General features: G+C 48.9%; 1 protein-coding gene across 1 annotated transcript in view; it reads right to left on the reverse strand.

Annotated features, from left to right (window-relative positions):
* LOC138278601 (uncharacterized) overlaps positions 1 to 14,974 on the reverse strand; it is a 124,029-nt gene extending 109,055 nt beyond the window's left edge. The window contains exon 1 of the mRNA XM_069219262.1: positions 14,886 to 14,974. The gene's annotated coding sequence lies outside the window, so the exon portion shown is untranslated. The remainder of the gene's footprint in view (positions 1 to 14,885) is intronic.
* Positions 14,975 to 25,827: the final 10,853 nt, after the last annotated feature.

The raw sequence follows: 25,827 nt of genomic DNA on the forward strand, positions 1-25,827 counted from the left end.
CTGGTTGGCTGGATACTATATGGACGAGATGGGCCTCTCTCAGACAGAGCTCTGCTAGGGCCATCACCAGCCGAGAAACCAGCAATCACTTCTTATGAGGATGGCCCAGGAGTGTCTGAAATGGGGGTCCCCCGGGACAGTGATCTCCCAGCTCTACTCCCCAATGGCCCTTTTGAAGGAGCTTCCAATAGGCAATCAAGCCCTCACTGGCTGCATCTGCAACCCTGGGAGATGGCCGGTATTACTACTTTGGGTGACCTTTTCACCGATGTGACATTGATGTCCTTCTGTAACCTCCTTGAATGCTACAACCTCCCGAGCAGGGTCTTTCTGTCTTACGGGGCACCCAGGACAATCTTGCTGCAACATTGGGGTGGTAAAGGATCCAGAACCAACTTAAAACCTGCTACTACACACACTCAACTAGTTGAGACATGGCAGGCACCTGGTGACATGGCTTTACTAGGCTTTTACGAGGGAATCCCCTCATGGAACTCTCCAAATTGTGAAGCACCTGGGACGATGCTCTGGGACAAGAATTCCACGATGCAGAGTGACTCAATGCTCTAGAATACCCAAGTACCAACTAAGATACCTCACAACTTCTGTTTCAAATATATTCAATATTGTAGCTTACACAGAGCCTACATGATCCCTCAATGCCTACACCGGATTTATCTACACTGTCAGAAGAAGCCCGGGCGACTGGGAGGGATAGATTGGACACATCACAACAATGACTGCCAGACCCTATTTCCTTGGCCCAGACCTAAGAAAGCAATAAACCACTTCATGGACCTCGCCCTAATTCTGGTAAAGCATGCATGCTAGAAATGGGGACTCTAGTTGGCAGAGGAATTCACCTTTGTCCAAATAGGGATCACAATCCTAGTCAGGGTAAGTCACACACAACCCAAATTACCCTGTGCCCACCCTCTGGTAGCTTGGCACTGCACTGTCAGGCTTAACTTAGAAGGCAATGTGTAAAGTATTTGTGCAATAAATCATACAGTAACACAGTGAAAACACCACAAAACTACACCACACAGGTTTAGAAAAATATAAGATATGTATCTGATTAAATTAAGAACAAAACGATAAAGATTCAATAAGCACAAGTTGAGATACCACTTTGCAGATTGAAAAGAGTCTTAAATCTTAGAAATCAACAGTTGTCTCTTGGTTTCACAAAGTACCTGGTTTGCGTAAAAAATTACATGTATGGGGACAACAGAGGTGCAGATGCGTGGAAAAATACGGTGTGTGTTGGAATTTCCGGCGCAGCACAGATGATGCGTTGTTTCTTTCCACACTGCAAGGGACTTTGCGCCGATTTCCGGCGCGCAGTCATGGTTCCTTACTGCGATGAGGGTTTCTCTTTGACACCCAAGGTCGATGTGTGGAAATCCTGGGCATGCGGGCTGAAGTCACGGGCTTTGCGTCAATCTGGTAGGCGATGCGTTTAATTTTCTGTCACACGGCAGGCGCTGTGTCGATTCTTCACTCAAGAAGTCGGGCTGCGTCATTTCCTGTTCAGCTGTGCGTTGATCCGGTAGGGATATGTGTCGAAGTTCTCGCCACAAGGCAGGCGATGCCTCGATTCTTCACTCGGAAGTCAGGCTGCTTTTCTTGGTGCAGGGCAGGCTATGTGTCATTTCCGGTAGGCTGAGCGTCGATATTTGGAACACAAGGATTTCCTTGAAGAGATTAAGTTTGTTTGGCCCTGAGACTTCAGAAAACAGGAGGCAAGCTCAATCCAAGCTCTTGGAGAGCACTTCTCACAAAGTCAGAGGGCAGCAGGGCAGCAGGGGCGCAGTCCTTCACAGCAAAGTAGTCCAGATGAGTCCTTTGGGCAGCCAGGCGGTTCCTCTTGACAGGTTGTAGGTTCAGGTCTAGAAGTGTCTGAGTTGGTGGGATCAGGGACCCAGTTTATATACCCAAAAAACACCTTTGAAGTGGGGAAAAGTTCAAAGAGTGGTTTTGAAGTGCACAAGGTCCCTTTTCAGTACAGGTCTTTCTGCCAGGGTCCCAGTAGGGGGTTTGGCAGTCCATTGTGTGAGGGCAGGCCACTAGCCTTTGAAATGTAAGTGGCAGGCCCTCCACCCTCCCAGCCCAGGAAGACCCATTCAGTACGCAGATGAGTGCAGGTGGGGCAGAGTCCTAAAACCAGCAAAAGCAGTGTCAGAAAAGAGGAGGACGGCAGGCAAAAAGTTGGAGGATGACCACTCTAAGGCTGTCAGGTCTAACAATGCAGAATGTGAAATAGAAATCACTGCTACCCCTGTCATTACTTCAGTGGTGAGCTGAGGTAACTACATGGGAACAGGTGGAGTGCACCGCTGTCCACCAGGAGGAGAAACACACATTGCAGAAATAGTCACTGGCCGCATACTGGCAAATGATCCTTCAAGACTTTCCTGCCCCCGATGACAACACTAGACCTTCCTAGATCCCCCTGACTGAGACTCTTATCTGACCCCCTACAACACGAACCAGCATACAGCAATGCAATGTGCCACCCTACCACTCCTGTTTCACAACACACAGTCAGATAAATACCCAACACACAACAATTATCCATAAGCATGACACAATGTACCAATTATTGCAACAGTGGTGAGTCTCTTAGGGAGAGGGCACGTTGTAGTTTAGTAACTGTACTAACTTTTGATTTACCTAAAAAAAGACAATCTTTGAATCTAGCCTGACCCTGAGACTGGGATGCCAGGGCATACAATCGATGAGAAGACATACAAATACTCTTGCTATGCACACTGCTGTTCAAACAAGATTGGATTTTATGTACCCTGATGTCTCACCCTTGATTTCCTGTTTAGCTAAGTAAGATTGTCAATACAAATATTTAAAAAACCTACTTCAGGGGTCCCCATACACAGCGCACTCAAGTCAAACTACCCACATGCTCACACAACATTACACAACATAGGTCCCACCTCCCTTCATAGCTGCATACTCTTTCACCACCCCCAAGACACCTCCGACCTACCGGATGCTCACTAGCACAAGTACCTAACATACACATGAACAGAACTGGAGATCGCACCTTCTCTTACACCTTCCCCAAAGCCTTGAGTGACCTGCCACAGCACATCAGAGCCTCCTCAAATCTTCTAGAGTCCCAAAACAAGCCAAAGACATGGCTCTTCAAGTCATCCCTTCCCTGGAGATCCGAGTCTGCCTGGACACCCTCACAGGTGACAAATGTGCTATGCAAACAGGCATAACATAACACAAAACATTCCAATAAAGAGGTTTTTCTGATTTGGGTTTGTCATCACGAGGTTTCTATAGATGCATCAGTAGATCAAGAAATTGAAGTGTTAAGAATGTTTTCAGGGGGGCACAAACGTTATGTGATGATTCATAGACCGTCCTCAGACTAAAGTAGAAAAAATACTCAAACCAGAATGAACAAGGGAGATCTGTTTCCCCATCATCCATTTGGATCTGGGAGCTCAAAGCCTAGTCCAAAGCCCAGAAGCCTTCTGCGTACCTGCTTGTAACTTCATAAAAATGTTTTAGATGCCCTTACAGGACCCAGGGACTCGAATGACACTCAAAAAGTGTGACTAGTACTCTTAGTGCAGAAAGACTTACTTACCTGGACAACTTTATATGCGAACGCACATGAAAGTCCAAAACAAAAAGACACCCTGGTGCTGCTCGGAGATTACCTAAGGAAATCACACAGAAATATGCAGCACTCTTCAAGACTGCAAAGAAAATTTGAAAATCAAAACTCTCCCTGCTAACCCTCACATGTGATGGAAAATGCAGGAGTGCGAAAACTTAGAAGAAATAAGCTCATCCCCTCCCCGAAAGACAGGAACGCCCATGTCCACCCATCCATCCCATGTCATTAATCGTCAGTCGAAGGAAGCCAGTATAGACGCAAGGACAAGAACTGATAACCATCAACTCCATCTTTCACTGTATGGGTCTCGCTAACCCCTCACTGTTACATACCCGCACAACCACATGCCTAAAAAAACACCAACCATACGCTGCCATAGGCAGAAGAACTCAATCTAAACTGACTACTGCATGGGATTACCAATCACAGTCACATGCAATAGCATCCACACCTCCCTTTATCCTCAGGACTCATGGGCACTCAATACCTCTCGCCTACGTTTTCTCCGCTCCCCCATTCTCTTAACCCACCTTCAAAGTATATTGAAAATTTTTAACATTTATGTGCAAAGGTCAGAATGACCAAATGCAAAATAATAAAAGGACTCAGGGACTTTGGGCCTGACTTAGAGTTTGAATGATGGATAACGTACCCTTGCCATGGGAGAGAACTTTACTCCCACCATGGCAAGGGTAATCCGCCCGCCAAATTTAGAGATGTCTACTGGCCCAGCAGACATATCTTGCATTTCCAGGAACTGCCATCACAGAGGTTCCTGTAAATGTATTTAAAGTCTGATGCAAACTTTCAACTTTTTTTTATTTTAAAAAATAAAATCCCTAAGCGGGATTTTGTTTTTGAAAGTAAAAAAAGCAATGACCTCCTCACCATGGGAAATTTATCCTATGGTGTGAGGGTCATTTTACCAGCCGGTGATGGACTTTTCACGTGTCCACTAACTCAAAATAGGGTGGACGGACAAATGGCAAAGCCTCTGATGGCCATTACTCTGTTGGGCGGTTGGAAGTATATGTTGTTGACATACTGAAGGTCCAACTAACTCTAAATGAGGCGGGCGGACCTTCAGTTTGGCAAAGAGGGTACTCTGTTCTCTCTGACAAACTCTAAATCCGGCATTATTGCTTGAAAAAAAATTAAATGAGCTATAAAGAGATACGGTAGGCATACCTTCAACCTCTGACTCAAGTGAAGGAGGGCCCCAAAAGGACCCCAATTTTTACCCTGACCTAAAATAAAAATAAAACAATTGTTGTCAGGTTCACAGACTCTGTAAGGGGGTCTTGGATGCTAGCAGCATATGGCCTGCGCCAGACCACCTTCTGTTACACACAGCCTTTGGTACCAGATATATAAGTGAGCCAAGCAGACAGTCCAGCATGTGTCCAAGCCTATGCGGCCGTGTGCAGCACGGTAGGTATACTTTCATAGAAGTTAAAGTTATCTTTGTTTATGTTAAAATAAAACTCAGAAATTCTCTACAAAAATTACAATTAACCTCAGAAATATACTTAAAAAACAGAATTAAAGAAAAGTCATGGTTTCATATTAAAACTAAAAAATCCACTGAAATTCATAAGGTATTGTCATCATAATGTCAAGTTTACTGTAATACACAATCTCATCTGTAAGATTATTTACAACATTTGTAATTGCATCTGTCACATCAAGGGTGATGTCATGACATTTGAATGTGCATTACTGCATGTGGTGTTATAAGCAAAGCTATTACCTTCACTTTAACCTTGTTTTTTCTGAAAAAATATATAGACGTCTTTCTGCATTTTATCACCGGTGAGCCCACAGAATTCCTTCATGTGTGGATAGGACTAGGCCATCTCAACCTGTAGTGTCATGAGCCTGTCTCTCCCCATTTATGGAACTAGTTCTCAGAAGGACCCCGAGTAGGGGGTACCCACCCAGACACTTATCATTGTAATCCCCCTCTACATATGAGGGAACTATACCTGTGAGCAATCTGGGAACATAGGTAGCCCTTGCACTTACCTCGGTTTGATTGCTGCCACTATGATGCCCAGCTGCAACCTTCTTTCTTTCAGGGTCAGTCTCCTCTCTTCGATTTCTAGGAAATTCATCTGGGCCTCAATGTTTTTAGGCCTTTTCTTGAACCTGAGGTACTCTCACTGTCAGATTTAGAGGGGTGCCTCGAACAGACAATGGGGGCTAGGCTGTTGTTGTCCCCTACATCCTCCTCCTCAATGGCCTTCCTGTTATCATATTCTTTCCCACTGTCAGGAGTTCTCTCACTCTCAAGTAGTGCTTGGGTTTGCTGGGTTTGTTCCTAAGATCAAAGGGCCTTTTGCAGATCCTCCTTCCTTTTGGAAATGTCCAAGCTGATCTTCAAGGAGAACAGGGTGGCTAATTTGAACTCCATGTTTTCCAAATTGTTGTGACTTCGACAAACATTTACCAAACTTTTATAAACTTTTGAAAGTTGCTAAACTCTGGGATTATTTGAGAATAAGAACTTGGCAATTTATTTTTCATTTCTTGCTTAGATTTTCACTTGGTGGATTTTAGGTGGCTACTCAGGTATTCATGGTCTGCTACTGCAAAACACAGGTTCTGGATCCCACTGCTAGGCACTAATGTGAGGAAAGTGGTGTATTATATGGTGTGGTTATGCGACCTCACCGTGTAATACACTCACAATACTGTTTTGGGTCTAGTCAGACTCTTTTGTAAAACCTCGGTGTAGGAAGCTGGCTCTGAATATAATATATCAAAATGAGATACAGTGTACACAGAGTCCAGGGGTTCCCAGAGGCTTGACAGAGTAGATAATACTAATGCTCTCTTTTGTGGTAGTGTGGTCGGGCAGTTAGGCTAATTAGCGGGTAGTGCAAAGCATTTGTTGTACACACACAAGCAACAGAAGAAGCACACACTCAGGGGGTCAATATGACCCCTGCCGATGCAGATAATGTGGCGGTAGGACCGCCAACAGGCCGGCGGTACACTATGACAATTGGCGGGTTGGCTGAAGCCAACCCGCCAATGTACCCCTCCGACCACCATGGCGGTAGCAGCCGCCGGGCTAGAGATAACAATCTCCAGCCCGGCGGCCGCTATTGTTCCACCGGCCCCCCTTCATCCAAGCTCGCCTTCCCTTCCAACCTCCCCCCATACACACATGCAGACACACACTAACTCACACAGACATACATGCATACATACATGCATGCATTCATTCACGCCCACATCCGCATACACATCAACACTTACTCGCAGACACGCATTCACATTTCCATTCATACATGCACTCACACACTTGCATACACGCATGCAAACACGAAACACACTCGCATTCATGCACACACTCACACATACATGCACCCCCCCCCCCACACACACACAACACCCCCCACCCCCCTCCCCTGTCGGAAACCTGACTTACCTGTATCCAGGGGTCTTCTTGCAGGGATGGGGCACTGCTACCACCAGCAGAACACCGCCAGGCCGTATTATTTTTCATAATACAACTGACGGCGGTCTACTGGTGTGGCGCTGCTGGTGGTAGCAGCGCCACCTTACCTCCATCCGCCAGTACGGCCTCAGCCGGATTTCCGCCCTTCTTGTGACCGAAATCCGCCAAAGACATAATGAGGGCCTCAATAACTTAACTCCAGACCAATGGTTTTATATAGAAAAAATATATTTCCCTAATTTATTTCTAGAGCCACAAAAGTTCAAGTTTCAAGTAAGTACTTCAATAGATTCGTATTTCACACATATATCAATAGTGATTTGTTTGAAATCGATAAGTTATACAGTTTTTGAAATATTGGCAATTATCTGTTTTAAAAGTTGACACTGCAATTTTCTCATTGGCCCCGGATCCCTGGAGCCTATGGTACACACCTGTGAAGTGATATCTTACCGCCCCTGGGCCCCTGGGGACTATGGCACACATCTGTGAAGTGATATCTCACCGGCCTTAGGTCCCTGTGGCATATGGCACACATTTGTGCACACATCTGTGAAGTGATACTTCACCGGCCTTGGGTCTCTTTGGCACCCAGAGCACACATCTGAAGTGATATCTCACCGGCCTTGGCTCCCTGGGGCCTATGGCACACATCTGTGAAGTGATATATCACCGGCCTTAGGTCCCTGTGGCATATGGCAAACATTTGTGCACACATCTGTGAAGTGATACTTCACCGGCCTTGGGTCTTTTTGGCACCCAGAGCACACATCTGAAGTGATATCTCACCGGCCTTGGCTCCCTGGGGCCTATGGCACACATCTGTGAAGTGATATTTCACCAGCCTTGGGTCTCTGGGGCTTTTGACACATCTGTGAAGTGATATCTCACCGGCCTAGGGTCCCTGGGGCCTATGGTACACATCTGTGAAGTGATAGCTCACCAGCCTTGGGTCTCTGGGGCTTATGACACATCTGTGAAGTGATAGCTCACCGGTCTCGGGTCCCTGAGGCCTATGGCACACATCTCTGAAGTGATATCTCACCAGGCTTTGGTTTCTGCGATGCCCAGAACACACCTGTAAAGTGATATCTCACTGGCCTTGGGTCCCTGGGGCATATGAAACACATCTGTGAAGTGATATCTTACCGGCCTTGGATCCCTGGGGACTATGGTACACACCTGTGAAGTGATTTCTCACTGGCCATTGGTCTCTGCATCGCCAGGAACACATCTGTGAAGAGATATCTAATTGGCCCCAGGTCCCTGGAGCCTATGGCACACATCTGTGAGGTGATATCTCACTGGCCCCGGGTCCCTGGAAATTATGGCACACGCCTGTGAGGTGATATCTCAACAGCCTCGGGTCCCTGAAGTCTATGGCACCCACCAATGACGTCACATGATATCTCACTGGTTGTGAGTCCCTGCAGGATCTGTGTAGTGATATGTCTCTGGGTCACGGCAGCATCTTGAACACCCATGAAGTGATATGTCTTCGGCCTCGGCTCACTGAAGTATGTGGCACACACCATGACGTGATATCTCACCGGCCTCGAATCCCCTGTAGGGTCCAGCCCACACCCATGAAGTGACATCTCACCGGCTACGAGTCCCTGCAGTCTATGCCACACACCCGTGAAGTGATATCGCACTGGCCTTCGGTCCATGCTGCATCTAGCGCACACCCGTGAAGTGATATCTCACCGGCCTCGGGTCCCTGCAGTCTATGGCACACACCCATGAAGTGATATCTCCCTGGTCTCCGATCCCTGCTGTCTATGGCACACACCAGTGAAGTGATATCTCACCGGCCTCAGGTTCCTGCAGTCTATGGCACACACCTGTGAAGTGATATCACACCATCCTCCGATCCCTGGAGTCTGTGGCACTCACCTGTGAAGTGATATCTCACCGACCTCGGGTCTCTGCTGTCTATGGCACACACCCGTGAAGTGATATCACACCTGCCTCAGGTCCCTGCAGTCTATGGAACATACCTATGAAGTGATATATCCCCGTCCTCTGGTCCCTGTAGGGTCTAGTCCACACCCGTGAAGTAATATCTTACCGGCTTCGGGTCTCTGCAGTTTATGGCACACACCTGTGAAGTGATATCTCACCGGCCTTGGGTCCCTGCAGTCTATGGCACACACCCATGAAGTGATATCTCACCATCCTTGGGTCTCTGCAGTTTATGGCACACACCTGTGAAGTGACATCTCGCCATCCTCGTGTCCCTGCAGTCTATGGCACACACCCGTGAAGTGATATCTCACCATCCTTGGGTCTCTGCAGTTTATGGCACACACCTGTGAAGTGATATCTCACCCGCCTCGAGTCCCTGAAGTCTGTGGCACTCACCTGTGAAGTGATATCTCACTGGCCTTGGGTCCCTGCGGTCTATGGCACACACCTGTGAAGTGATATCTCACCATCCTCTGGTCCCTGCAGTCTATGGCACACACCTCTGAAGTGATATCTCACCACTCTCGGGTCCCTGCAGTCTGTGGCACAAACCTGTGAAGTGATATCTCACAAGCCTCAGGTTTCTGCAGTCTGTGGCACTCACCCGTGAAGTGATATCTCACCGTCCTCTGGTCTCTGCAGTCTATGGCACACACCTATGAAGTGATATCCCACCGGCCTCAGGTTCCTGCAGTTTATGGCACACACCTGTGAAGTGATATCTCACCGTCCTTGGGTCTCTGCAGTCTATGGCACACACCTGTGAAGTGATATCTCACCGGCCTCGGGTCTCTGCAGCCTATGACACACACCTGTGAAGTGATATCTCACCATCCTCGGGCCCCTTCAGTCTATGGCACACACCCGCGAAGTGATATCTCACCGGCCTCAGGTCTCTGCAGCCTATGACACACACCTGTGAAGTGATATCTCACCATCCTCCGGCCCCTTCAGTCTATGGCACACACCCGCGAAGTGATATCCCACCGGCCTCAGGTTCCTGCAGTTTATGGCACACACCTGTGAAGTGATATCTCACCGTCCTTGGGTCTCTGCAGTCTATGGCGCACACCTTTGAAGTGATATCGCACCGGCCTCGGCTGCCTGCTGTCTATAGCACACACTTGTGAAGTGATATCTCACCGTCCTCAGGTCCCTCCAGTCTATGGCACACACCTGTGAAGTGATATCTCACCGGCCTCGGGTCTCTGCAGCCTATGACACACACCTGTGAAGTGATATCTCACCGGCCTCGGGTCTCTGCAGCCTATGACACACACCTGTGAAGTGATATCTCACCGGCCTCGGGTCTCTGCAGTTTATGGCACACACCCATGAAGTGATATCTCACCGTCCTTCAGTTTATGGCACACACCCATGAAGTGATATCTCAACGTCCTTGGGTCTCTGCAGTCTATGGCACACACCTGTGAAGTGATATCTCACCGGCCTCGGGTCTCTGCAGCCTATGACACACACCTGTGAAGTGATATCTCACCGGCCTCGGGTCTCTGCAGCCTATGACACACACCTGTGAAGTGATATCTCACCATCCTCCGGCCCCTTCAGTCTATGGCACACACCCGCGAAGTGATATCTCACCGGCCTCAGGTTTCTGCAGTTTAAGGCACACACCTGTGAAGTGTTATCTCACCGGCCTCGGGTCTCTGCAGCCTATGGCACACACCCGTGAAGTTATAGCTCACTGGCTGTCTATAGCGCACCCGTGAAGTGATATCTCACCATCCTCAGGCCCCTGCAGTCTATGGCACACACCCGTGAAGTGATATCTCACCCGCCTTGGGTCTCTGCAATCTATGGCACACACCCGTGAAGTGATATCTCACCAGCTGTGAGTCCCTGCAGGGTCTGGTCCACACCCGTGAAGTGATATCTCACCCGCCTCGGGTCTCTGCAGTCTATTGCACACACCCGTGAAGCGATATCTCACCATCTGTGAGTCCCTGCAGTCTATGGCACACACCCGTGAAGTGATATCTCACCGGCCTCGGGTCTCTGCAGTCTATGGCACACACCCGTGAAGTGATATCTCACCCGCCTCAGGTCCCTGCAGTCTATGGCACATACCTATGAAGTGATATATCCCCGTCCTCTGGTCCCTGTAGGGTCTAGTCCACACCCGTGAAGTGATATCTCACCGGCCTCAGGTCGCTGCGGTCGATTGCACACACCCATGAAGTGATATCTCACCGGCCTCGGCTCCCTGCTGTCTATGCTACACCCATGAAGTGATATCTCACCCGCCTCGGGTCTCTGCAGTCTATTGCACACACCCGTGAAGCAATATCTCACCGTCTGTGAGTCCCTGCAGTCTATGGCACACACCCGTGAAGTGATATCTCACCGGCCTCGGGTCCCAGTAGTCTATGGCACACACCCGTGAAGTGATATCTCACCGGCCTCAGGTCCCTGCAGTCTATGGCACACACCCGTGAAGGGATATCTCACCGGTCTCGGATCCCTACAGTCTATGGCACACACCTGTGAAGTGATATCTCACCGGTCTCGGATCCCTACAGTCTATGGCACACACCTGTGAAGTGATATCTCACCAGCTGTGAGTCCCTGCAGGGTCTGGTCCACACCCGTGAAGTGATATCTCACTGGCCTCGGGTCCCAGTAGTCTATGGCACACACCCGTGAAGTGATATCTCACCCGCCTCGGGTCCCTGCAGTCTATGGCACACACCCGTGAAGCGATATCTCACCTGCCTCGGGTCTCTGCAGTCTATGGCACACACCCGTGAAGCGATATCTCACCAGCTGTGAGTCCCTGCAGGGTCTGGTCCACACCCGTGAAGTGATATCTCACCGGCCTCGGGTCTCTGCGGTCTATGGCACACACCCGTGAAGCGATATCTCACCATCTGTGAGTCCCTGCAGGGTCTGGTCCACACCCGTGAAGTGATATCTCACCGGCCTCGGGTCTCTGCGGTCTATGGCACACACCCATGAAGCGATATCTCACCCGCCTCGGGTCTCTGCAGTCTATTGCACACACCCGTGAAGCAATATCTCACCATCTGTGAGTCCCTGCAGTCTATGGCACACACCCGTGAAGTGATATCTCACCGGCCTCGGGTCGCTGCAGTCTATGGCACACATCCGTGAAGTGATATCTCACCAGCTGTGAGTCCCTGCAGGGTCTGGTCCACACCCGTGAAGTGATATCTCACCGGCCTCGGGTCCCTGCGGTCTGTTGCACACACCCATGAAGTGATATCTCACAATCCTCCGGTCCCTGCAGTCTATGGCACACACCTGTGAAGCGATATCTCACCGGCCTCGGGTCCCTGCAGTCTATGGCACACACCTGTGAAGCGATATCTCACCCGCCTCGGGTCCCTGCAGTCTATGGCACACACCCGTGAAGCGATATCTCACCCGCCTCGGGTCCCTGCGGTCTATGGCACACACCCGTGAAGCGATATCTCACCGCCCTCGGGTCCCTGCGGTCTATGGCACACACCCGTGAAGCGATATCTCACCGGCCTCGGGTCCCTGCGGTCTATGGCACACACCCTTGAAGCGATATCCCACCGGCGTCGGGTCTCTGCAGTCTATGGCACACACCCGTGAAGTGATATCTCACCGGCCTCAGGTCCCTGCAGTCTATGGCACACACCCGTGAAGTGATATCTCACCGGCCTCGGATCCCTACAGTCTATGGCACACACCCGTGAAGTGATATCTCACTGGCCTCGGGTCCCAGTAGTCTATGGCACACACCCGTGAAGTGATATCTCACCAGCTGTGAGTCCCTGCAGGGTCTGGTCCACACCCGTGAAGTGATATCTCACCGGCCTCGGGTCTCTGCGGTCTATGGCACACACCCATGAAGTGATATCTCACCCGCCTCGGGTCTCTGCAGTCTATTGCACACACCCGTGAAGCAATATCTCACCATCTGTGAGTCCCTGCAGTCTATGGCACACACCCGTGAAGTGATATCTCACCGGCCTCGGGTCGCTGCAGTCTATGGCACACACCCGTGAAGTGATATCTCACCGGCCTCGGGTCGCTGCAGTCTATGGCACACACCCGTGAAGTGATATCTCACCAGCTGTGAGTCCCTGCAGGGTCTGGTCCACACCCATGAAGTGATATCTCACCGGCCTCGGGTCCCTGCGGTCTATTGCACACACCCATGAAGTGATATCTCACCATCCTCCGGTCCCTGCAGTCTATGGCACACACCCGTGAAGTGATATCTCACCCGCCTCGGGTCTCTGCAGTCTATGGCACACACCCGTGAAGCGATATCTCACCGCCTCGGGTCCCTGCAGTCTATGGCACACACCCGTGAAGCGATATCTCACCCGCCTCGGGTCCCTGCAGTCTATGGCACACACCCGTGAAGCGATATCTCACCCGCCTCGGGTCCCTGCAGTCTATGGCACACACCCGTGAAGCGATATCTCACCATCTGTGAGTCCCTGCAGTCTATGGCACACACCCGTGAAGTGATATCTCACCGGCCTCGGGTCGCTGCAGTCTATGGCACACACCCGTGAAGTGATATCTCACCAGCTGTGAGTCCCTGCAGGGTCTGGTCCACACCCGTGAAGTGATATCTCACCGGCCTCGGGTCCCTGCGGTCTATTGCACACACCCATGAAGTGATATCTCACCGGCCTTGGGTCCCTGCAGTCTATGGCACACACCCGTGAAGTGATATCTCACCCGCCTCGGGTCCCTGCAGTCTATGGCACACACCCGTGAAGCAATATCTCACCATCTGTGAGTCCCTGCAGTCTATGGCACACACCCGTGAAGCGATATCTCACTGGCCTCGGGTCTCTGCAGTCTATGGCACACACCCGTGAAGTGATATCTCACCCGCCTCGGGTCCCTGCAGTCTATGGCACACACCCGTGAAGCAATATCTCACCATCTGTGAGTCCCTGCAGTCTATGGCACACACCCGTGAAGCGATATCTCACTGGCCTCGGGTCTCTGCAGTCTATGGCACACACCCGTGAAGTGATATCTCACCGGCCTTCAGTCCCTGCAGTCTATGGCACACACCCGTGAAGTGATATCTCACCCACCTCGGGTCCCTGCAGTCTATGGCATACACCCGTGAAGTGATATCTCACCGGCCTCGGATCCCAGTAGTCTATGGCACACACCCATGAAGTGATATCTCACCGGCCTCGGATCCCAGTAGTCTGTGGCACTCACCCGTGAAGTGATATCTCACCGGCCTCGGGTCCCTGCAGTCTATGGCACACACCCGTGAAGTGATATCTCACCCACCTCGGGTCCCTGCGGTCTATGGCACACACCCATGAAGTGATATCTCACCGGCCTCGGGTCCCAGTAGTCTATGGCACACACCTGTGAAGTGATATCTCACCGGCCTTGGGTCTCTGCAGTCTATGGCACACACCTTTGAAGTGATATCGCACCGGCCTCGGCTGCCTGCTGTCTATGGCACACACCCGTGAAGTGATATCTCACCCACCTCGGGTCCCTGCAGTCTATGGCATACACCCGTGAAGTGATATCTCACCGGCCTCGGATCCCAGTAGTCTATGGCACACACCCATGAAGTGATATCTCACCGGCCTCGGATCCCAGTAGTCTGTGGCACACACCCGTGAAGCGATATCTCACCGGCCTCGGGTCCCTGCGGTCTATGGCACACACCCGTGAAGTGATATCTCACCCACCTCGGGTCCCTGCGGTCTATGGCACACACCCATGAAGTGATATCTCACCGGCCTCGGGTCCCTGCAGTCTATGGCACACACCCATGAAGTGATATCTCACCAGCCTCGGGTCCCTGCAGTCTATGGCACACACCCGTGAAGCGATATCTCCCCGGCGCAAGGGCTCACTTTTCATCCATTAAGGAAGCGTGACATAAATATCCAGAATCGAAACTTTGCAGGGACTTCCTGTCTCCGCTGAGAGCAGCCACGGAGCCTGGGCTCTGCGCCACCACCGAGGAATGCACCCATACCAGGTCATTATCGGGGAACATGCAACCCGGAAGGAGAGAACACCCTATTACCAGGAAATGAGAAATGCAGAGAAAATGAACTGGACCCCGAGACTGGAACGATATCCTTCACACTTCCGTGATGCACCATTTATTGATTTACTTTTTTTGCAGCGCTGCTCACCATAAAGGACTTCAGTGCGCTTCATTTAATGAACACCACAGAGAAGGTCGTTTCTCTTAGGAAGAGAATGTACAAGAGCCACATCCAACCAATTCAAGCGAGGGGCAACAGTGGAAAGATATTTAATAATCTCTATTTCACAGCTGGCCAGGCTGCATTCACATACATGGAACAAGAAGGAAGAGGTTACCCGCCTAGAAGAGCAGGTGAACAATTTGAAATTGTCCAATGAGAAGCTGCAGAAGCAGACAGAAGACCTTCTGAATAAGTTGAAGGAGGTAAGATGTGGGAGTGTTTTTTGTACAAGGGCACACAGTTGATTGCAGTTGCTAATTTAATGTGCCTTGAAAAATTGTATCCAGCAGCTGTTTAGCTCATGTCTTCTGCAGCTGGCTTTTCCTTGTAAGAGATGTTGTTTAGCCTGCTCTGTGATATACTGTACTGGTGTCCTCGAAGTCACAGCATGTTCCTGGACACGTGTGGACACACACCACAAGGCAGTCTCGGTCCAACTTGCACCATACAGACAACTGGGCAATTTTAGCCATCCTCCGTGAGATGTCCATGGTCCTGAGGTTGTAGCCCCAATCGGGCTGACTTGCATAGCGATGCACTTGCAGCACTGACCCAATCAGGTACATAGTTGTATGTAGTATTTTGCTATTCTTATTGGGAAACATGGAGAGGGAACAGGAGACCAATTGCAGCATGGTTGCATCCAATGTTCCCTCTAATTTATTTCCACTGTGTGCGGCAGTAAAAGGTCTCTGTGCGCTGCAGCCTAGGCTAAGTGCACCAAGAAATGCAAGCGAGCCTGGCCACTATAAGGAGGGCTTAGGGGTTCTCCCAAGAAAATGTGGGCAAATATGGCACCATCTACAACACATACTTCATTATACATTCAACTGTATTAGCTTTTAAAGCATAGTAAATGATGAGCTTGCAGTGTACCAGGGCAGTCCAATCTTTGTTAGGCCCTTCGATGATTCCCTCACTATCCCTTTCCAAGAGTGCCCCCCCTTTCTCTGGCGATTGAAGTACCCCATGCTTTGGTCCTGCTGTGAAGGGCAAACCCCACTCTAACACATGCAAACCTAAAGAACATGACAAGCACATACATGGACACTAAGATTGTAGCTCTGGAATACCTCGAGACACTGGCACACCTATATCCCTCATCACTCTCACAATCCCTTAGGAAATCTCCTGCGAGACCCCCCTCTGAGACCAGTTGCTGTTAAGTTTTTTTCTTTTTTCTTTCTTTTTTGTTCTTGTTCACTTTATCATCACTTTTCATGTTACCTTATCGTCTTTCGGGACATGAGCATGCTGCACTTACATGTTGGGATTGATCTGATCCAGGGAACGCAATGGTTTATAGGTGAAGACCCTACTTGTAAAATTGTATCACATAATTACCTAAGCAAACCATGTAAACACAACACCAGACTAGCGACCAGCCCTGCACAAACACACTCTGAGTGAAACTTGAATGAAGTTTACTACTTGGAACGAAGCTGAGTGATGAGTACTGTTTAACTGTTTCCCAATGTCAATGTTCACACTGCTGTTTCTAAGAGAATGTACAGTTATTTGTTTTGAACTGTGATGTACAGGAAAAACCATATAATCTATAAACATATGATTGTAACTTATGAACTGCACAGTAACAAAAGGGGATCTGTGACAAAAGCAGTATCCCACTAAGCTGTACACAGATAATACTGTTCGGTGATTTGCATGGTACATGTTCTTTGCTGCAGGCACTTTAACCCTCTGCACTACCTTATGAGTTAAAGCTGCCACTAGACCACTCCAATCGCTCTACAGCAGGTCCGTTAATCACCAGAATTATCTTGCAGATGAACATGTTGACAAATGCAAAAATACATGTGCATAGATGCAAACAAACCGCACATACATGCGTAGTCAAACTTAGACTCAACCATACAAACACACGGTTGCATATGTACAAATGCACATATAAGTGCGCACAGACACACAACTTATGCAAATGTATAAAAGTACATGTATGCACATTTTGCATGCCCGCTATTGTCCCTTCTTTCTGTGGTGAATGTCCCAACAAGGTCTCCATGGTCACAAATTTCACAGTGGCGGTATCTAAGCATAAGTAAAACTTTTGTCGGTGTTCTGAGACAATCCGTATTTTCGAAGTGTCTCTTGTGTGATATTTTTAAAGTACGGTCTTGCGAGGGCTGCATTCAGAAATCTGCTTTCATTAGGGATGTGCTGATAAAACTCCTGTGTTTCACTAGCCTAGGGCAATGAAGTTGCACCATCTATGCAGTTACTTCATCTGCCAATCAGTAGTAATTATAACGCTCTATAATCTAAACTTTAAGGCAGTGATGAGAGGCTGTATTAGTACCCATCTCGATGGTACTTGTTTTATCAACCTTGGGCGGCTGAAGGTCTGAGTGAGCCTGTTAGATTCCAATGTGCGACGCTACCTTTGAGTCAAAACTGCCACTAGACAAACTTCTGATCTCTCTCCAGCAGGTGGCATCTTGAAACTTTTATTGTTGCCTAAAAACTATGGGATATACAAGGAACTCTGTACCAGGTGCTTTCAGAACTGGTGCACTGCTCCAAAAGTGGCTTCCAGTAACACAAGCAGTCCCCATCCTTCGACCTTTCCAGCCTTAGCTGAGAGTATCATTAAATATAAAAACACTCTTGAACGCTTTAAATTGTATATTATCTAACAGATATCAGTGCTGTCTCAAAACATGCCATGCGCTTTCATGATCACGAATATAAAAAGTTGCGCAGTCTTCTTCAGAAGCCCTGCAGCATGCCTCCTATTTTTTTTAAATGAATGCAGCAAGTGGCATGTGCAGGAGCTGTTAGTTGCTTAACTTGTGACCCTCTTTAACCCCATAAGCTGCCGTGGAAGAGGAATACTTACATGACTCGTGCTCTCCTCTTTATCGGTGTTCCCCTCCTCTGCCTGAATTTGCTGCCACTGCTTCCAAGGAATAAAGCAACAAAAAAAATTACTTTTTCGCGCCACTCTTATTTTATAAAGCTGTGGCGCAAAATGTCACTGGTTGCATCTGTGTACGCTCTTTCAGGCAGTCTTTTTCCTTCTGCTCCTCAGATCATTCCCTCCTGCAGGGTGATGCAGACTCATTCCTTTTTCTGAGAAGGCAGGCTTATAGGAGGCCAGACAGAACCTCCTCTGGTCCAGCTGATGGTGCAGCCTTCTGGTGATGTCCTCTCAACTATGACAGACTATCTGTCGGATACCAGCCTTGGTCGTATAGCAGTCTTGAGTACACTGCAGAGCACTCATTTTCTTGCCCATGAATGTTGGAAAGTGCTCCTTTTGACATGATCACATTCACTTTTTGCCTGGTATTTGGTGCAATTTTGACTGAAAGTGCACTAGGGTCCTTCTAACCAGGTCCCCAATCCTATACCTTTTTCCCTAAAACTGTGCAGTTGTTCCCTAATCGGCCATACCTTTGCGCACCCCACCGTAAGTCCCTAGTAAATGGTACCCCTGATACCTAGGTCATGTGTACCAAACATGGTCCCTCAGAGCTGCATCACATATTGTGCCACCCTCAGGGAGCCCCTCGACTAGCATAGGCAGACTCCCATTGCAGGCTGCGTGTCTTGGTGCAGCTTAAAGTGAAAGCATGACATGGCACACAGGCTGTGTGCCATGTCACCTAACACTGCATGCAATATATGTTCCTCACACCTACAGAAGGCCTTTTAACCCTAAGGCATGGTGCATTATGGTACATGTGAGGGCATAACTACAAGAACAGATATGCCCCTGCTATGTCTTTGTTGATTCTCAGACGTAGTGAGTGAACAGGGAAGCAATTTAAGTATACGTTCTGGACACTGGTCAGTACGAGTTCCCCAGCGTACAGGATGGCTTCACTGAAAATAGGGATGTTTGGTATCAAACCTCTTGTGCTAATAAACTCTCTCTGACTCGTTGATGGGTTTATTAATACATGCACCCAGAGGGCACATTAGAGGCACCCCCTGGAAACCAGTGTGCTAGCTGACTAGTTTTAACTAACCTGCTACCGACAGGTTTCTGACCCCCAAGGGTGAGAGCCTTTGTTCTTGGGCATACAGGAACAACGCCTGCTCTGGCAGGGGTGCTAACACATCGCTTCCAACAGGATGACCTGCATATGTGCATTACAAGGCAGGGGACTTCAAAGAAGCATGTCACCCGTGGTGTGCTGATTTGGCTTTCCCAGGGGGTAAGACCTCCACCCCCCCCCCCCAACCCCCTCCAGTCATTCCCCCACCTCTCAATTTGACACCTGAACAGGTGGGAAATGTAGAATTTAGTATTCAGAGTGGTGTGTCCACTCCTCATCGCTCCAAATCCCTCAGGTGAACTGCCTGATGTGAACACAACATTTAGAAGTCTGCCATGTTGGTGTTGGGAAAATTAGCAACTCTGGGACAATGTTATGCCCACTTCCCACAGGAATTGGTCCTATAGGAGTGTAGTGGCCTCTGGGGTAAGTAGCCCATTGGCTACTGCCGTACGCTCCCCTAAATTCAGTATTTAGAGACTTCCATGCCACCAGGAAATTGGATTCCTGCTGACCTGTGGAGAAGGTGGCTCAAGAGCTGCGAAAGCAGAGACTGAGGAAGAAGCAACTGACTTGGCACCAGTCCTGCCGGCCTGTCTGCTGTTCTTGTGCCAAAGTAGTCTCTTCCTGCAAGCTGTTGTGCTTCCAAAAGCCTGGCAGGACTGCCTGCCTTTAGCAATGACCCAGGAACTCCAGCGCAGCAGCAGAACTGCATGCTGCAGGCACCCCAAGAGACCTGAGAGGACTCTGGACCTCCGAAAAGCACCATTGCCACCTAGCCCAAACTGAATTTGTCCAACTGTGCCAGAGTGGTCCCTGGCCCCCAAGAGACAAAGCCTACTTTGCACTTGCCCACAGTGGACCAACCTCTGCCGCATAGGTCCCCTCGACTTACTCTGTGTGACAAAAATCTGACACCTCAAGACTACTCTGTGCCAGTCTCACCTGGCCCATGGGGAAGAGGGCCTAAGGTGTCCAAGTATCCTGAGAGCTGAGCCCACTTGCTGGTTCAGCCAGGCTGGCGCCCCAGTCAAAACTTGCAGCCGGTTTTTAACCAGACCGATTGCCATTGACTAATATTGGGCACCTGATGCTGTATTGCACCTCTACACCCAGACCCCCCCCCCCCCCCCCCCCCCCAAAACAAATGCCCAGTTGGTGTGGCCTTGGATCTTGCCCCACACTTTAGTCCAGAGATTGGCCCAGTGCGTCGCTGTGAAGTGCCGGACAGCACAACATGTTTTTCCCCATAAGATAACATTGCCAACTCAATGCTGACCAGCACCTTTGCACCCGGATGACCCAGTGCCACCCGAGGTAAAGAGTTGATGCTGCTTTAGCCCTCACCCCATACTTAACTTAAGCCCAGGAGATTGTAAGTTGCTGTACTATACCTGTATGCAGTATTAGTTTTTTCCTCCATAGCATTACATTGTTGCCTCTGAAAAATGCACTGTAGACTTTTGAAACTGAAATTATTTCTCTTCCAAAATGTACTTACCTCATCATATTGTCTCTGGTGCCTATACGATACTTAATATGTTTGTAAATTGGTGTGGATCTCCTTAATGAGCTGTGTCTCATTTATTGACTGTGTAGTATTTGCAGGTGTCTGACACTCTTCTCTGATAAGCATAAGGCTGCTCACCCACACTACCAACTAATAGAGCAGCTTTGTAGTGCTAGAGTAAGCCCCTGTCCACTAGTAAGGGAACCCCTTGACGTACACACTTAACATACACACACAAGGTTCTGGGTTTCACTTAACAGCAGAACTGTATGTGGGAGAGGTTGGTGGGCCTCACCCTTATAGATTAAAAGGTCTGGTCAACTAGACTTGAAAACAAAACATGACATGCTACCACCACCTAATGTGCCAAGCATAGGACATTGACATTTCGTAGTAGGTAAAAGAATTCCCGCCTTTTACCAGGATGATGGACAGCTTTTTCAAAACGACCCCATTGCGTTTTACCGACGATTCCGGTGGTGCGTTGTTGATGCGCAGGAGCACGAGGACATATCCACAAAGACGCACTAGTAACAATCACATTGCCAAAGGCACACAAGGTTGCTAGAGACTTTCTCCCTTGGTCCATCACGTAGCCTCAGTGTACAACATAAACGGGGCATATAAAACATGCTAGGTAACGCTTACTGAATTACTCGTAAAAAATAATCCGGTTGGGTAGGCCACGATGCTCATTTTACAGACACTAAACCTCAACAGGAAGCACTTACAAATATAAACGTAGCAGGTGCCCCAGTTGAAGCTCAGCTTCTGGAAAGGACAAGCCACCCTAACTCCTGGGCTTGGCAAAGATAAAGCAAGGCTGTGCGCTCAGAGATTCCAAAGCAGAAAACAATCTAGAATCCTTCCTGGAGGTGAACTGATGATGTACTGGAGCGTAATCTGTATCTGACTGTGACGCACGGTTTCTATCTTCCTCTCCTGGAGAAACATAGTTGAAGGTTCTCCCTTTATAAAGCACCTGTAAGCTCCGCCCGCTGAGCCACGCCCCGTCCACCCTCGAAGTAGGTAAAGGAATTCCCGCCTTTTACCTTTTTACCAGGATGATGGACAGCTTTTCCAAAATGACCCCACTGCGTTTTACTGCCGATTCAAGTGGTGCGTTGTTGGTGCGCAGAAGCACGAGGACATCTCCACAAAGACGCACTAGTAACAATAACATTCCCAAAGGCACACAAGGTTGCTGGAGACGTTTACCCCGTGGCCCATCACGTACCCCTAGTGTACAATATAAACACAAAATCGTTTTTGTAGTAGGTTCTCCCTTTATAAAGCACCTGTAAGCTCCGCCCGCTGAGCCACGCCCCGCCCACCCCCGAAGTAGGTAAAGGAATTCCCCGCCTTTTTACCACGATGATGGACAGTTTTCCAAACGACCCCACTGCGTTTACCGCCGATTCCGATGGTGCGTTGTTGATGCTCAGAAGCACGAGGACATATCCACAAAGACGCACTAGTAACAATCACATTGCCAATGGCACACAAGGTTTGCTGGAGACGTTTTTTACCCCGTGGCCCATCACGTACTCTTACTGTACAATATAAACGGGGCGTATAAAACATGCTAGGTAACGCTTACTGACATACTCATAGAAAATACTCCGGTTGGGTAGGCCACGATGCTCATTTTACAGAAACTAAACCAATAACAATAAAATACACACACACTCTTTTAAACCTGTCTGACTAAGTATTTTTTACCCATGATTCTAATTATGTATTGTAAGTGCATATGTGTGTTTTATTCATGTGTGTGTGTGTGTGTGTGTATAAATATATATATGTGTATGCATGTGTATATGTTGTTTCTGTGCCTGGCATGTTTGTGGATCATTGCATGGCTCCTGATATCTATGAATTTCTGCTCTCTTTTTATCACACTTATCTACCCATCACTCTTATATCATGTCTCTATCAAACTATCCTCCATTCTCACTCGGACTCATCCCAAATCCCTTCGACCACTTTCATCTCCTAAATATCTCTGCCTAAGCTCTTCCCCTCCACCTCCACATCTAACTCACCAAACCTCACTCTACCTCTGTGACCTCCCACACAACCCTACTAAATTGTCCTGCATTCTTCTCACCCCACTTCTATGCTCTCCCTAACCCATCCACATCCTCTTTCCCCTCCGCTCCCCTATTATTCATCTCAAGCCTTTGGATTGAGTAAATGAAGGATAAACTCCCAATTAACACTTCTGGATTTCTTTCCTCCTCCACCCCTCCATTACTCCAGTCAATCTAACTAACAAACTCTCATATCTGCAACTCAAATTAACTCAAAATAATACTAAAACTGTACTCCTTATTAAATTATACTAATCCATCACTAATTCTTGTTGGGTACCGGAGTAGCGTGCTACTCATCGAAAAGCGCTTCGACGCCTCGTCAGGGGTAGTAAGCGCTATATAAATACGATTACAATTACAATTACATGCAGAAACAGTGCTAGTCTCTCCCTCTCTCTCCATTCCATATTACATTCTGAACATACACACATCAATCAATCAATCAGAAATTTGTAAAGCGCACTACTCCCCCGTGAGGGTCTCAAGGCGCTGAGGAGTATGGGTTGGTGGTGAGGGGGGGGGGCGGCGGGGAGGTGCTGCTACTGCTCCAACAGCCCGGTCTTCAGAAGTTTCCTGAAGGTAAGGAGGTCTTTAGTCTGGCGCACATATAACGCATAATTACCTCCTGCCGGTCACCAGTAGGTACTTATAGTTAGGACCATGTTTCCATAGGAAAAGCGTTTTTTGACTTGCCTATATCTTTGGCACCATCTCAAGTATCTTACCGAATTTTTTTTTTTAAATGTCCCAGGTGATTCTTGTTGCGCACGTAAAGTTTCGGGGTGATCTGTCAAGCAGGGGCCGAGAAAAATGGTGGTAAAAAAACTGTGTTTCCCATGTTAATTCCCATAGGACCTTTATACACGACTAGAGCCCGTACCATAGGACGGAATTACACCAAATTTGGCAGAAAGCTAGCTTTCGGTATGCAGATTGTGCTTCAGATTATTTGGTGTAAATTTGTTCAGTAGTTTTAGAGATATTAAAGGGAAAACAAATTTGTACATCTCTGGCAACGATGACTTCGCAAAAAAAGACGAGCTCGTGCAGGGAAATGCACACCTCTGATTGGCTGCCAACACTTAAACCAGGCAGTGTTGGCAGCCATCTTGGGACTCAGCTTCAGCCAAATCCCAGAAAAAAACACAAAAAAAGAAAGAGAGCCAGGGTAGAGACACCCTGACTCCTTAGCTCTGGTGGTGGGGTCCCAGAAGGACCCCACCAGAACAAAAAAGGATTTAATAGAAAACATGTTTGCTGCAAGTTCTCAAATATTGTGAATTTGTGGCAACAAATATTTAGACAAACAAGCGCTGGCTTGTTTTATTTTAAGCCCCCAGGTGGGCCAAGTCCGGGGGCATTTACAATTTTAGATGTAAGGGGGGGGGCTCCCAGCTCCCCGATCCCCAGGGACCACCACCATCCCGGGGCAAAATGCTTTTTATGTGTGTGGGAAGCCCGAAGGCCTCCCCCACAGCCCCAGGGACCACCACCTCCCCGGGGCGACACATAAAATATGTGCGCGGGGGCTGTGTGCCCTCCCCTTCTGCCCTGGGGACCATCACCTCCCCAGGGCAATATTAAATGCATTAACATTGCATGCAGGGGGCCGCACGCCCCCCCCCCAGTGCCCTAGGGACTGCCACCTCCCGGAGGCATTTTTAAGTTTGAATGTGGAGGGGGGTGCATCCCCCCTCCACAGCCCTGGGGACCACCACCTCTCTGGGGCAAAACAGACTGTTGGAGAGGGGCTGCGTGCCCCCACTCATGGAACTACTGACGGCCCTGGGGAATGCCACTCCACAGGGCTAGCTCCTGCTATTTCCGGGAGTGGACATCCCCAGGACATAGCTGTTTGCTTTTGCTTGGTGGGAGAGCAAAAGGAAACAAAGTCCGCTTTTCAACAGTGGGAGCTCTCACACAGCTCCAGCTGTCAGAAAGCAGAGTTTTCATCTGTCTTCCCCACACGCATAAGACAGATGAAAACATTGCTACAGAAAGCAGGGAGCTGCTATTAAAAGCAGCTCCTTGCTTGCTGGAACAATGCCGGCTCATGCAGGAGGCAGGAACTGGCTGGGACCATGGGGGGGGCCTTGAGGCTCCCCCACAGTCCCAGATAGCCTGGTAAGGGCAAAAAAGTGACAAAAAATATGCCTAATATTTGAGGTCTCAGATCCTTACACTGAAAGTTGAGGGTTCTACTCTAGGTGTGTCTATGATCATTTCCCTCTTTTAATTTCTTTCAAACTTCAAAAGTTTAAGGCTCATACTGAAAAGTGATGTCACTCTTTTTAATTGACAAATACATTTTTCTCTTCAATTTGTCCAGAAACATCTCTTTCTCAGTATATTATCCATCAAAGCCTAAAAAACTCTCTATCTCTATCTCTCACTCTTTCTCTCTCTCTTTCAATCTTTCTCCCACTCACACACCCACTCAGACTCTTACGCACCCACTCACAGACCCACTCACGCACCCACTCACAGACTCACTGAGACTCTCACACACCCAGTCACAGACCCACTGACACCTTCATGCACCCACTCACAGACCTGCGCAGACACTGACGCACTCACTAAGACACTTATGCACGCAGTCTCACACCCAGACAGAGACTCTCACAGCCACTCTCACCCCCAGATACACTCTTTTTTCACCTATTCTCACACCCAGAGAGAGAGGCTGCAGCCAACTCCCGCCACGCATGGTCAAAGGGCCATGTGCAGAGTAGGGTTGGGTGGTTGGCCGCAGGGTCTGGCTGCAGGCTAGGCCTTGCGGGCAACCCCTGCAGCACACGGGCAAAGGCCATGCACGGTACAAGTTTGGGTGCTGATAGGGGGTTGGTCTGAGGCCCTGTGACCAACCGTCGCCATGCATAGCCA

This window comes from Pleurodeles waltl, chromosome 2_2 (genome assembly GCF_031143425.1).
Source record: "Pleurodeles waltl isolate 20211129_DDA chromosome 2_2, aPleWal1.hap1.20221129, whole genome shotgun sequence".
NCBI lineage: Eukaryota > Metazoa > Chordata > Amphibia > Caudata > Salamandridae > Pleurodeles > Pleurodeles waltl.